Raw genomic sequence first — 12174 nt, forward strand, 5'->3', positions numbered from 1 at the left:
CTTCCAGTCGGTGTCTATCCTGCTTCCAAGATACTTAAAATTTTGCACCTGTTCTAGTGTTTCTCCATTCAGCGCAATTTTTGTTTCCTTATTTCCTCCTGTTGCCAATACTTTTGTTTTATTTGTGTTAATTTTCATTCCATATTTTTTTCCGTTACTTGCAATGGTGTCCACCAAATCCTGTACTTCTTTTTCCCCTGTGGCTAGAAGGACCATGTCATCAGCAAATCTCAAGCACCCTACTCTTCTTCCTCCAATTTCTACTCCTTTGTCATCTAATGAGCATTGGTCAATCATATTTTCCAAGTACAGGTTGAAAAGAGTAGGTGATAAACAGCATCCTTGTCTTACTCCTTTCCCTAGTCTGATCCAGTTTGTACTTTCTCCTCTCACTTTAACTGAAACTTTTTGATTAAGGTACAATGAGTTTATAAGTCTTCTGGTTTTCCAGTCCACTCTCTTTTCCCTCATAATAGTCGCTAGCTTGTCCCAAACCACATTGTCAAATGCCTTTTCTAAATCGATGAAGCACATATATAGGTCTCTTCCTTTTTCAATAAACCTTTCTCCCAAGATTCGTAGGAGCCCTATTGCATCTCTGGTGCCCGTATTCCGTCTAAAACCAAACTGCTCCTCGCCGAGATTCTCCTCTATTACTTTTTCAAGTCTTTTATTAATTATTCTTAACATCACTTTGGCTGCATGTGAAATGAGGCTGATTGTCCTGTGCTCGCTACATTTCTTGGTTCCTTGTTTTTTCGGTAATGGAATCATTACTGTTGTCAAAAAGTCCTCAGGCCATTGACCACTGTCATATATTTTATTACATAACCTCAATATTCCTCTTATTCCATTGTGGTTCAAGCATTTTAGTATTTCTCCCGGTATTGTATCTGTACCTACTGCTTTGCCATTTTTCATTGCAGCAATGGCAGACTTTACTTCTTCCATTATGATGGTCGGTCCTTTCTCTTCATCACTTACACTGTTGTGTAATTCAAGTTCCAGAGTTTCTGGTTTGCTATTTGTGTCATATAGCTGTTTTATACATTCTTGCCATCTCTGGAGGACATCGTCACGATCTTTGTACTCTACCTCTTCGTCTTTACTCAAAATTTCCATAGTAGCACTTCCTGCTCTGTTTTGTTCCCATGTCATAGTCTTTACTCTGTTGTATAGTAAGTCGTATCTTCCCTTCCTGTCCAGTTCTTCAATTTCATCACATTCCTCTTTTAGCCATTTTTTCCTAGCCTGCTCTCTCTTCGCAATTCGTTATTTAACCTTCGGTATATCTTTCTTGCATCTTCAGTGTTCTTGTTTTTCAATTTTCTTCTGTCCTCCATCTTGGAAATCATTTCTTGTGTGACCCATGGTTTTTTTGACCTTTTCTCTTTTTTGCCAACGAGTACTGGAATATGCTGAAAGAAGGAATCATTAAAGCAGGACAGCAAAATATAGGATATGTAAAAGGGAAAAGGTCTTCCTACATACAGGTGTTCAAATGGCTCTCAGCACTATGCGACTTGACTTCTGAGGTCATCAGTCGCCTAGAACTTAGAACTAATTAAACCTAACTAACCTAAGGACATCACACACATCCATGCCCGAGGCAGGATTCGAATCTGCGACTGTAGCGGTCGCTCGGTTCCAGACTGAAGCGCCTATAACCGCAAGGCCACTCCGTCCGGCACATACACGTGTTCATCTCGGATAGTATATCCATGTTCAGTTGACGTATTTTCCTTGTTTCGATGAGTACTACCACCCTTTCAGAGAGTATTCGTCACTTTTTTCAACACCCTGTTTATCGCATAGTTTTGGGAATAACGTTTTCCACGAAAGAGAAAAAGCAGGGAAAATAAAGTGTGAAAGTGAAACTTCCTCGCAGATTAAAACTGTGTGCCGGACCGAGACTCGAACTCGGGACCTTTGCCTTTCGCGGGCAAGTGCTCTACCAACTTTTTTTAAATTATTTAACACATCTGTCATACTTGTCAAATGTCACAGTATTCTTTCCAAATGTAAAATATCTGCAATAATGCATCAGCAACCCAAATAGTGCAACAATTAGGTATCAACGTTTGAGTATCTACATGTCAAATACCATGAGATTATATTCCACACGTATCCAACGGATTGGTATCTAAAACATAATTGTTAACTCTAAATCTGAACACATGTGGTTGAGGAAAAATAACTGCGAAAATTAGGAATGAAAATATTTTTGGCGTTAGACAGTTGACATTTAAAGTTCGGTCTAAGAGATCGAAACTAACGTGACCAGCCTAAAATGAAACTTCCTGGCAGATTAAAACTGTGTGCCAGACCGAGACTCGAATTCGGGCCCTTTGCCTTTCGCGGGCAAGTTCTCTACCGACTTTTTTTTCCTAAATAAAAAAAACCCTCTTGTGTATGAAAATAAAAGACGACGTTTTGCAGAAAATAACACAATATCCTTCGAAAACGTAAAACATAAAAGGTAGCTCTATTTCCGCAAAGGCCTTCTTTTTTTAAAATTTTTTTTTTTTGTTAACATATATGAGTATACAGTCTCACCATCAGCAGCAACCCAAATTTATTTATGTTTTTTCTTTTTTTCTTTTTTTTTGTGAGAACACCGGAGAAAGAAAACAAATAGGCTGCAGATAGAGAGCTATGCGTGAAAAGGATAAACATGTGTAAGGAAAAAAAAACTTAGAAGAGGAGGAGAAAAGAGAAGTGAAATAAAATAGGAATACTTTCCGCGCCATGCTCCACTTTGGCGCGCCAGCAGAACAAAACGCATTCTATCATTGACCACTAAAGGGGAACGTGGGATCGTCCAGTCTTGGCTGGCACGGTTCGTTGAGATTCCAGCTTGGAGGCGGGTTGGTGAAAATGCTCTGTAAATAGTTCGCGACAGTGGCCCGATAGCATCAATGTTGGCGAGGGGTGTGGTGATGTACTTGGAGGCGTGTCCAAAAGTCCGCCGGATCGACGATGTCGTTCCGGAAGAGGTAGTTGACAGCCATGCCACTGATCCATGTGATGGCGTGCCACTTAGCCGATGGAAAGTAGGTCGTGTCGGGATATATCACCATAGTGGGAGAAACGTGATGTGGTGGTACTCGGAGGTAGAAAGCCACAATCTTCTGTACGAGCGTCCAGACAGCTGCTGCTGGCCCACACTCAAAACGATGTAAATCTGTATCTTCGACATTGCACTTGAGGCACAGGGGTGAGTCCACCAGTGCGATGCGATGCAGTTTATGCCTTGTAGTATACTTGCCGTTGACGAGAAGGTACCACATAGAGGTGGTGTCAGTAGTGTGATATGGTTGGTGGATCGTTTTCCAAACTGTAGGCCATGAAACCTGGGGGTGACGTGTTTCGACGGGGTTGCGGGGTGGAGACTTTCGGAGAAGGCGGTAGATGTCGCTAGTGGTCGTCTTCCTGGTCCTGGGGAGCTCGGTGCATATGTAGCTGTACTCCAAAAAGAAACGGCCGATATGTGACATCGGAGGTGGGATGTGTGCCAGAGACGTCGGTGGGCGTCTCGAAACAGGTGTGAGCTCGGTGATCAACATTCCAGTAAAACTAGCATTTTGACTTTTCCATAACCGGAGCATAGTATTGGTGTAAAGTGCCGTAGTCCTGGCTCTCACATTAACCAGATCGAGGCCACCGTCCCGCTTCGGTAAGGTAAGAGCTTCATACTGGACTTTGAAGATGTGTCCAGAACAAATAAAATAGCCGAAAGGCGCCTGTAAGCTGGCCGCCATTGTCGCAGTGATGGGCAGAATCTGCGCTATATGGGGTAGCCGAGCTGCCAGATGGGTATTGACGAAGGCGACTCTCTGGCACATATTCAGCGGGCGTAGTACGTGATTTTGTATGTTGGCCCGGATGCGTTGCAGCAGCGCCCGAAAATTGATCGCCGAGGTGCGGCAAATGTCTCGCGTGTACACCAATCCGAGACAACGAAGGGTGTCCACCAGTTGAAAGGGGACTACGCTGTCTGCGGGAAGGCCGCGGCCGATCTTCGTGGCGCATGATTTTGCCACGTTCATAGCGCTCCCTGCCCCTGCACTGTAACGGGTAATCCACTGCATCGCAGCTTGTACGTCGGCCGCTGAACGTACGACGAGGGCCAAGTCGTCCGCATAAGCTCGGCAGCGGAACATATGATCCCGGAGTGGAACACCTATCTAATGGCACCGTAATCCGCAAATGAGTGGTTCCATCGCAATGGCATAAAGCACCGTCGACAAAGGGCAACTCTGCCGTACTGAGCGTTCAATCCGTACAGGTTCTGTAAGTCTGCCGTTGACGAGAAGTCTGGACGTTGCTCCACGAAGGAGCCGCATAATCACTTGCGTGAACGTTGGGGGAATTGCCATTCGGTCCATCACTGCGTTGAGGAATGCATGATTGACGCGGTCAAACGCTTGTTTGAAGTCGATGGAGATTAAAGCGCCTGGCAGTCGCGAGTTTGTTGCCACAGCGATCACATCTCGATATTCACTGAGGGCTGTCTGTATATTACGATCGCCGCCTAAGGATGTTTGTTCGCGGGAAACAATGTCTCGTAAGACATGTTTGAGTAGCACTGCTAGAAGGCGTGTGAAAATCTTGAAGTCGGAATTGAGCAACGTGATCAGCCGATAACTGTCGAGTCGTGTTCCTCCTGCGGGTTTCGGGACTGGTACAAGTAAGCCTTCCATGAACATTGGGTTCGCAGCGCCGGACAAAAGTTCCCAGTACATGTCCCTCCATCGTGGCATCATCAAATCTTGGAAGGTTCTGCAAAATTCGAGAGGTAAGTCATCCGGGCCGAGAGATCGACTCAGAGACCCTTTGGCCACAGCGCCTTGGACGTCGTCGGTGGTCACTTCAGAAGTCAGGAGGGTTGCAGCTGCTGCGTTTAGAGTACCAAGTGTCTCCTGGGCAACCTCAGCAATGGCCTCTGCACCGGCAGGTACTTCGTGATAGAAAAGTCTATAGTGCGTTGTGAATGCGTCCGCAATGGTAGCTTGCGAAGACAGCCATCGTCCATCAGGTAGGTCTAAAGTTGTCATTAAAGCCTGTCGGCGTCGACGAACATTTTGAACAATGTGATGCATATAAGGTTCTTCACCATTAATCCTATCTTGGCTGCGTGCTCGTACAATGGCTCCCTCTAGACGGCATCTGGTCAAGGATAAAATCTTCGCCTTCATGCGTTGAGCTTCTTTTAGACGATCCGGGGATGGAGGTTGATCCATGAGTTCACGCAGAGCGCTATAGTAGAAATCAGTTGTGTGGTGATTCCACCTGGCTTTGGCTCTGCCACAGTGTGTCAATGTGCGTCGGATGGCCGGTTTGGCGCACAGCAACCACCACTGCAGTGTGGTCTCGTAACGCATAATGCGTTGAACACAGGTGTGCCACGTGTCGGTGACCTGTTGTCGACATTCAGGGTCCCGCAGTAGCACGACATTGAGTTTCCAAGGTCCTGCACTGCGCCATATAGATTGTCGACGTAGGTTCACGGTACAGATGTAGATGTCATGATCCGAAAAGGCAGACGGCCAACGTTCCGCGTCGAGGAGGACTGATTTTAGAGCGTCAGAGATGTATATTCTATCAAGTCGGCTGGCGGAGTGCCTCGTGATGTGTGTATACCCCGGGCAGTCGCCGTGTACCACTCGCTAAGTGTCGAGGAGACGAAGGCGGCGGACGAGGAAGCGAAGTTCGGAACATGTGGTGAAATAGGGGTATTGGTCTGTCCGCTCGAGAACACAGTTGAAATCTCTACCTACGATGAGATGATCGTATCGACCGAGGAATAAAGGCGTGATATCTTCTGCGTAGAACTGGGAGCGATCCCTCCGTTTATCAGTGCCCGATGGGGCGTAGAGATTTATGATTTTGAGTCCTTCAACTGTTATGGCCACCCCTCGCGCCGTTGGGAGGTATGCGACATCGGAAACTGCAATCCCTTCTCGGAGGAGGATGGCTGCGCCTGTGTGTTCCATAGCTGCAGGGGCGGCGTACGTCTCATATCCACAACACCCAGTCCAAGTTGCTGTCCTCAGTTCTTGTAACAGGGCGATGTCGATGTCCGCTGCTCTTAGCGTGTCACGGGGCAGTTGAAGTTTAACGTGGGAGCCGATATTATTAGTATTGATAGTAGCTATTCGGTACGCATGATGGGAGATCCGTGCTGCCGATAGGTTCGTAGCTGGTGAAGATTGTTGTGGTGGATGCTGGAAGTCCATAGACGTCGCAGGGTCGCCGTAGAAACTTCCCCCATTTTAGTGTTGGTCTAACGGAGGAACAGATCTCATTTCCGCATCAGATGGAGGTGGGAAATCCGTGTCATCCGCCCATGAAAGGTGTCCGACAGGTTTGACATCGGCGAGATGTGGCAGCGCTGGCCGAGTCGGCTCAATGGCGTCGGTGACAACAGGCGTGCTATGTTCCATGGTTTCTGGGCGCGGGGCTTGCGCACGATCTCTGTTGGACGGTTCACCGTCTTGTGGATGACGCGTCTCCGTGGCAGAGGAGAAAGTGTTATCGTGTTCTCCGTCGGAGTGATGTGGCATTTCTTCGTCCTGCGGAGGGGGCTCAATGGTCGATTCTGATGTCTTGCGACGTTTTTTTCGTCGTTTGGGCGACTTCCGCTTGCAGCAATGAGTTTCGGTGTCTGAGGAAGGAAGAGATTCACGTCGTTCCGGTACAAAAGCCGCGGGTGCTATGATGCGGTCTTCATTCTCCAGAACACTCTCATTGGTATCCTTGTGATCTTCTAGCGTGGGTGTGTCCGGCTGTTGGACATGTTCACGGGCGGCATCGCCGGTGTCCAGGTGCTGGGACGCCTCCGGGTGTATCGGACCAGAGAGACGCTCACGAGCGGCGTCTTGTGAGGGCTGGACGTGCAGTGTCGCCGCTTAGGTGACTGGAAGGGTGGTCGTGGTTCTGTCGGTGTTCGTATCGTCGTGCCTTAGTTGTGTCATGCGGCGTTGCAGGTATTCATTACGGACGTGGCCTTCTTTGCCACAACTGGAACATGTTCGAGGTTGTCCGTAGTAAATGACCACCGCACGGCAGCCGCCGATAGAAATGTACGATGGAACGTGCCGTTTGAGATCGATTCGGACTTGTCTCACACCATTAAGCACCGGATACGTCGTAAACTGTGCCCATGTCTCGGCTACGTGGCTGTGGACTTTTCCGAACGGGCTTAGCGCCGCGATGACTTCATCTTCATTCACCTCGAAAGGCAGTTCGAATACACGGATCGTCCGAAGGCCAAGTCCTGCATGGTCGACATCCCAGGCCCGACGTTTCCGTAGGCGTGCCGAAATTTTAGTCCATGTCGCGTCCTTTCAATAATCTCGTTGCATGCAGCGTCGGAAGTCATCTTCACATAAACGACGCTGGTAATGATCAATAGGTGTATGCCGATGAGTTCGGCACGGGGGATCTTCACGTCTTCGCGTAGGAAGCGTTCGACGGCCAGTGCTTTGGGTCGTGCGTATTCGTTTGAGAAGGTGAACTTCAGAGTGTTCTTCCTGTAAGAGTTGGCCATTAGAGCGTGTTCGACTGAGAAGCGCGGTGACGAGGAAGTAAACAAAACACTCCGCGCGCGCAGCGGCGTGGACGGCCGAGCGCGGTGCGCACTGCTGCCCTGTCGAAGGCAGACTAACCATCTGAGCTACCCAAGCACGACTCACGCCCCGTCCTCACAGCTTTACTTCTGCCAGTACCTCGTCTCCTACCTTCCAAACTTTACAGAAGCTCTCCTGCAAACCCTGCAGAACTAGCACTCCCGAGCTCGAGTCTCGGTCCGGCACACAGTTTTAATCTGCCAGGAAGTTTCATATCAGCGCACACTCTGCTGCAGAGTGAAAATCTCATTCTGGAAACATCCCCCAGGCTGTGGCTAAGCCATGTCTCCGCAATATCCATTCTTTCAGGAGTGCTAGCTCTGCAACGTTCGCAGGAGACTTCTGTAAAGTTTGGAAGGTAGGAGACGAGGTACTGGCAGAAGTAAAGCTGTGAGGACGGGCCGTGAGTCGTGCTTGGGTAGCTCAGTTGGTAGAGCACTTGTCCGCGAAAGGCAAAGGTCCCGAGTTCGAGTCTCGGTCCGGCACACAGTTTTAATCTGCCAGGAACTTTCATATCAGCGCACACTCCGTTGCAGAGTGAAAATCTCATTCTGGAAAGTGTGAAAGTGTTATGTTGACTGATAGATGTTTTATTATCGTTTTTATTTATTACTGTTGCACTTTTAACCAAACCCTGCTTTGTATTATCATAATTCTCAATGTATAGAATGTATTGTTTAAGATGTACTTTTTAATTGACCTTTGAAATAAGTTTCTTTTACCAATTTGTTTAATATGGCAGTTTATTGCATAGTTTTATTCCTCGTTAGCTCGCCATACCCGACAGTTATGTGTGTCAAGGCAGCCTGTTACATTTAATGGAAATTAAAAGACTTTGCAACTTTTATTACCTTACACCACATCAAGAGAACTTATATCGATTATGGGCTGGAGTTTTATGCTGTAATCGGACATTAACATCGAAGGATTGAATGGACCAGACTCACACCACTTACCTAACTACCTACTAAACGTCTATCACTTTCTTATTTTGTAGGTTATTCCACCATAATTTTGATGTCACTAAGAAATGTGTCATCCTGTGTGAGTGCCGTTGCTACACTTCGTCTAGTAGTAGAGCATTTGGAGGTGTCCGACAGCTGATAAGACTCTACAGGCAGTCGCGATGAAACGCTTGTCGTGACGACCTCGGCCAGGTTGTCTCTCGTGTTTTCGTGGCTGTGCAAGAGGCAGCATTCCACGAAAATGATTAATGTCAGTTGACAGCGGCGCAGACAAACCTTCACTTCTTAATGGAGCAAATTACTGCTACTTCAAGGAATTTAGAAAAACAGCTGCTACTGTGACGAAACCTTTTGCTTGTTATTCCACACTAGCTGAGCAACCGGCGTCTTCCTGGTATATACTCATTCCAGTCTTCTCTTAGTCCATGTGCTCCTACCCCCCCCCCCCCCCCCTTCTACTGTGCCGATCGCCTCCTCCCCCTCTCTCCGTCCATCACCTCCTTCTCCTCCCTCTGTCCACCTCATCTTCTTCTCTTTCTCTGTTCATTTCCTTCTCCCCCCCCCCCCCCCACCCCTCTGTCTCCACCTCCTACTGCGCCCATCTGTGTCCATTCCTCCTTTCACCTCTATTTCCACCTCCTAATCCCCACCTGGTCTCACGATCATTCCATTCCCCCATTAGTAGGCTGGTGGTCCTTACTCCCACATCATTTCTTTCCATACAGTATGTAATATATGTACCAAGTTTGGTTGGAATCAGTCAGCGACTTGGAAGGAGCTTTTTACCTGCAGCTTTGACAGAGTGGGCACATGTCACATATATTTCACTTGAGTTTAAAATGTTTGTACACACATTTCACCTGTAGTGAATTTCACCCTGCACTTTCGTTTTCACGCAGCTCACCTTTAATGAAGTCGTAACTCCAGAACAATGTGTCTTACAATGATATAGCTTTGCTGGTACATTCAGTGCTATCTTTGAATACTGTCTGCGAAATGTGTTACGGACAGAATTAGTTGCAATGGCGTAATAAATTGAAACGTCATGCATGATGTGGCAATTTTTCACGCACATCAGCGTTAATGACGTCACATCCCCTGAACTATGCCTCTAAGAAATGACGTAATTTTGCAGCTATTTACTGATATATGTGAATGTGTTGTGAATATAGTTGGATGAAAGAAGTAATAAATTAAAACGTCACGCCCGATGTGACAGTCTCACTGCATGGACGTCGACAGTGTAATAAGCGATAAGCTTTTTTCCCTTCATCTTTTAGTGGAGATTTTCATGGTGAAAAAGTTTCCTAGAAGTTTGAAATGATGCATAAAGGTCGTTGCAAGCTACTAAGTGCTCTCATTTTCAAATATTGGATGAATAAAGCCTGGCATTCGTGCGTCGTGGCCTACACTTTGTTTCACCCGCACCCTCCCCCGCTTGATAGGTAGGTGTTTCTTACGACATGGCGATAATATCCACACAGTAAGCGATATGTTTATCAAGCTTGGCTGAAAACAATCTAGTGATGTAGGAGGATATGTGGAACATATGGTCATACATACATCTTTATAACATGTATCGATTCCAGTGACACGCAGATCATTAGTGACTCCAATGTAAAGTTTCCGTCTCTAGCGCTACACTGAACGGGGCGTGTCTATTAAGCTTCAGTTTAAACTATGTTGTGAATCAAGCAGCTCAGTGTAAAGAGACATTATTCCTTCATCTGTACTTGGGAACGTAATAATATCGGCTAGTTGTAATTACACTTTCCCTATTTAACACGTTATAACACGGAAACTAATTACCGCATGAGCATCAAACTTGGTAGCATTAATGTCCAGAGTATACGGTGCGTGATTTCTATACGTTACAGAGCCACCATCCAGTTCCAAATATGGTCACCAGGCGCCGTGATCAGTTGTCGTGTTTCACAGTCTCTCACACCTGGCCAATCGCAGTGCACTTGTTGACGTGTGAAGATGAGCTTGGACAAAAGGAACAGGGCGTTATTGGTGAATACCTATTATCAAAACAACAGTAATGCTGCAGTTACTCTTTGAGAATATCGCCTGCTGAAAGTATTACAGAAGGGTCTTCTTTCTCCACCTGCTTCACAGAGCATGTTGAAGAAGTTCGAAGTAACTGGAGAACTGGACCTCGTTCCGGGAAGAGGCCGACGACCGGTTGCGCCACCGGTGGTCGATGAAACCGCCTCTGTCGCCGTGGCAGACAACGCTGCGCGCAATTCCCGATCACCAGGCAGTGCGCGTGCTGCTTCACGACAGTTGAACATCCCTTGGTCCATTGTACGGAGTGTGCTTCTAACCATGTTCAAATGGTATCCGTACAGGATCCATATCGTATAGCAGCTTGCAGCAGAGGACGCACAACGACGTGTTGACTTCGCTCTCCACTTTCCCGCAAGGATTCAAGTTAAAGAGGGTTGGCCCTACATCATTCTGTGGACTGACGGAGCTCATTTTCCTCTGACGGGTGAGGTGAACACACAGGACTTCCGAGAGTGGAGATGTTTATCTCCAGTCGCCGTGGATGAAGCTCCTTTGTGTGGTGAATGTGCTACCGTTTGGCGTGGCTTTGCGACTACGTTTATCATTGGGGCATTATTTTTTGAACGAACAGAAGGAGGTGTCTGGATTAGGGGATCTAAAAATTCTGCAAATGTTATACTGACAAGTTTGGGAAAATTTTATACAAAGGATGACCAGGGTTCAGTCTGGAGCTTCCACGAACAACTGTGTGAGCAGATTATTTTGGCTAAGGCTGTGAGACAGTTAATAGATATGGGTCTCAGCAGGATACCAGAGCGTTCTGTCTGTCATAAAAACTGAGCTAGAGATTGTAACAAACATTTTAGAGGGAATTAACATAGAAGATTAGTCACGTATCATGTTTTTTCACCACCCTAAAAGTTCTAAGCTCTAAAAGTACTAGGTATATTTGAAATGTAGGGTCTGATTAGGCGCAAAATGGAAACCACTGTAAAAATCCGATGGAACTTTGCACAGATGTGGTGGGCAGTGTCTTTGGTGGGCCTGTCGATCGCTTCACATCTCTCTGTTCAGTTCAGAGTGCAAAGTGATCACGCAGAAACGCCTAAAACATCCCTGTCTCCCGCCAAGTATGTGGATCTGATGAGAGATTTCGCCTGAAGCTATGCAGCTCACACAACATAAATGTCATGCATTCCTTTCTTCAAGACGATTTTAGATCGCATTCTGCATGGGCAGTCAAGACGCTCCTGCAGCGTTTTCGAAAGCAAGAGTTTGATCACTCACAATGCAGCGCTTAATTGGTACCCTCTGTTGTCCATCGCTGCTCACATGAAACGCTGGCTACGAAGACAACATTTTGGCACACACAACGAAAGGCAGGCCAGCGTAGAAAATTGGCGAAAAGCACAGGCGGCTGCTCTCTGTGACGAAGATACTAGAAAGTTTATACAGCGCCACGACAAATGCGACTATTTAAAGATGTAGCTGGAAGGTGTGGGTAACTGCTGCAGGTAAAAATTTTTTGATTTTCACTGTGGTTTTCATTTCGCGACCGATGGACC

This window comes from Schistocerca americana, chromosome 2, assembly GCF_021461395.2.
Source record: "Schistocerca americana isolate TAMUIC-IGC-003095 chromosome 2, iqSchAmer2.1, whole genome shotgun sequence".
In the NCBI taxonomy this organism is placed as follows: Eukaryota; Metazoa; Arthropoda; class Insecta; order Orthoptera; family Acrididae; genus Schistocerca; species Schistocerca americana.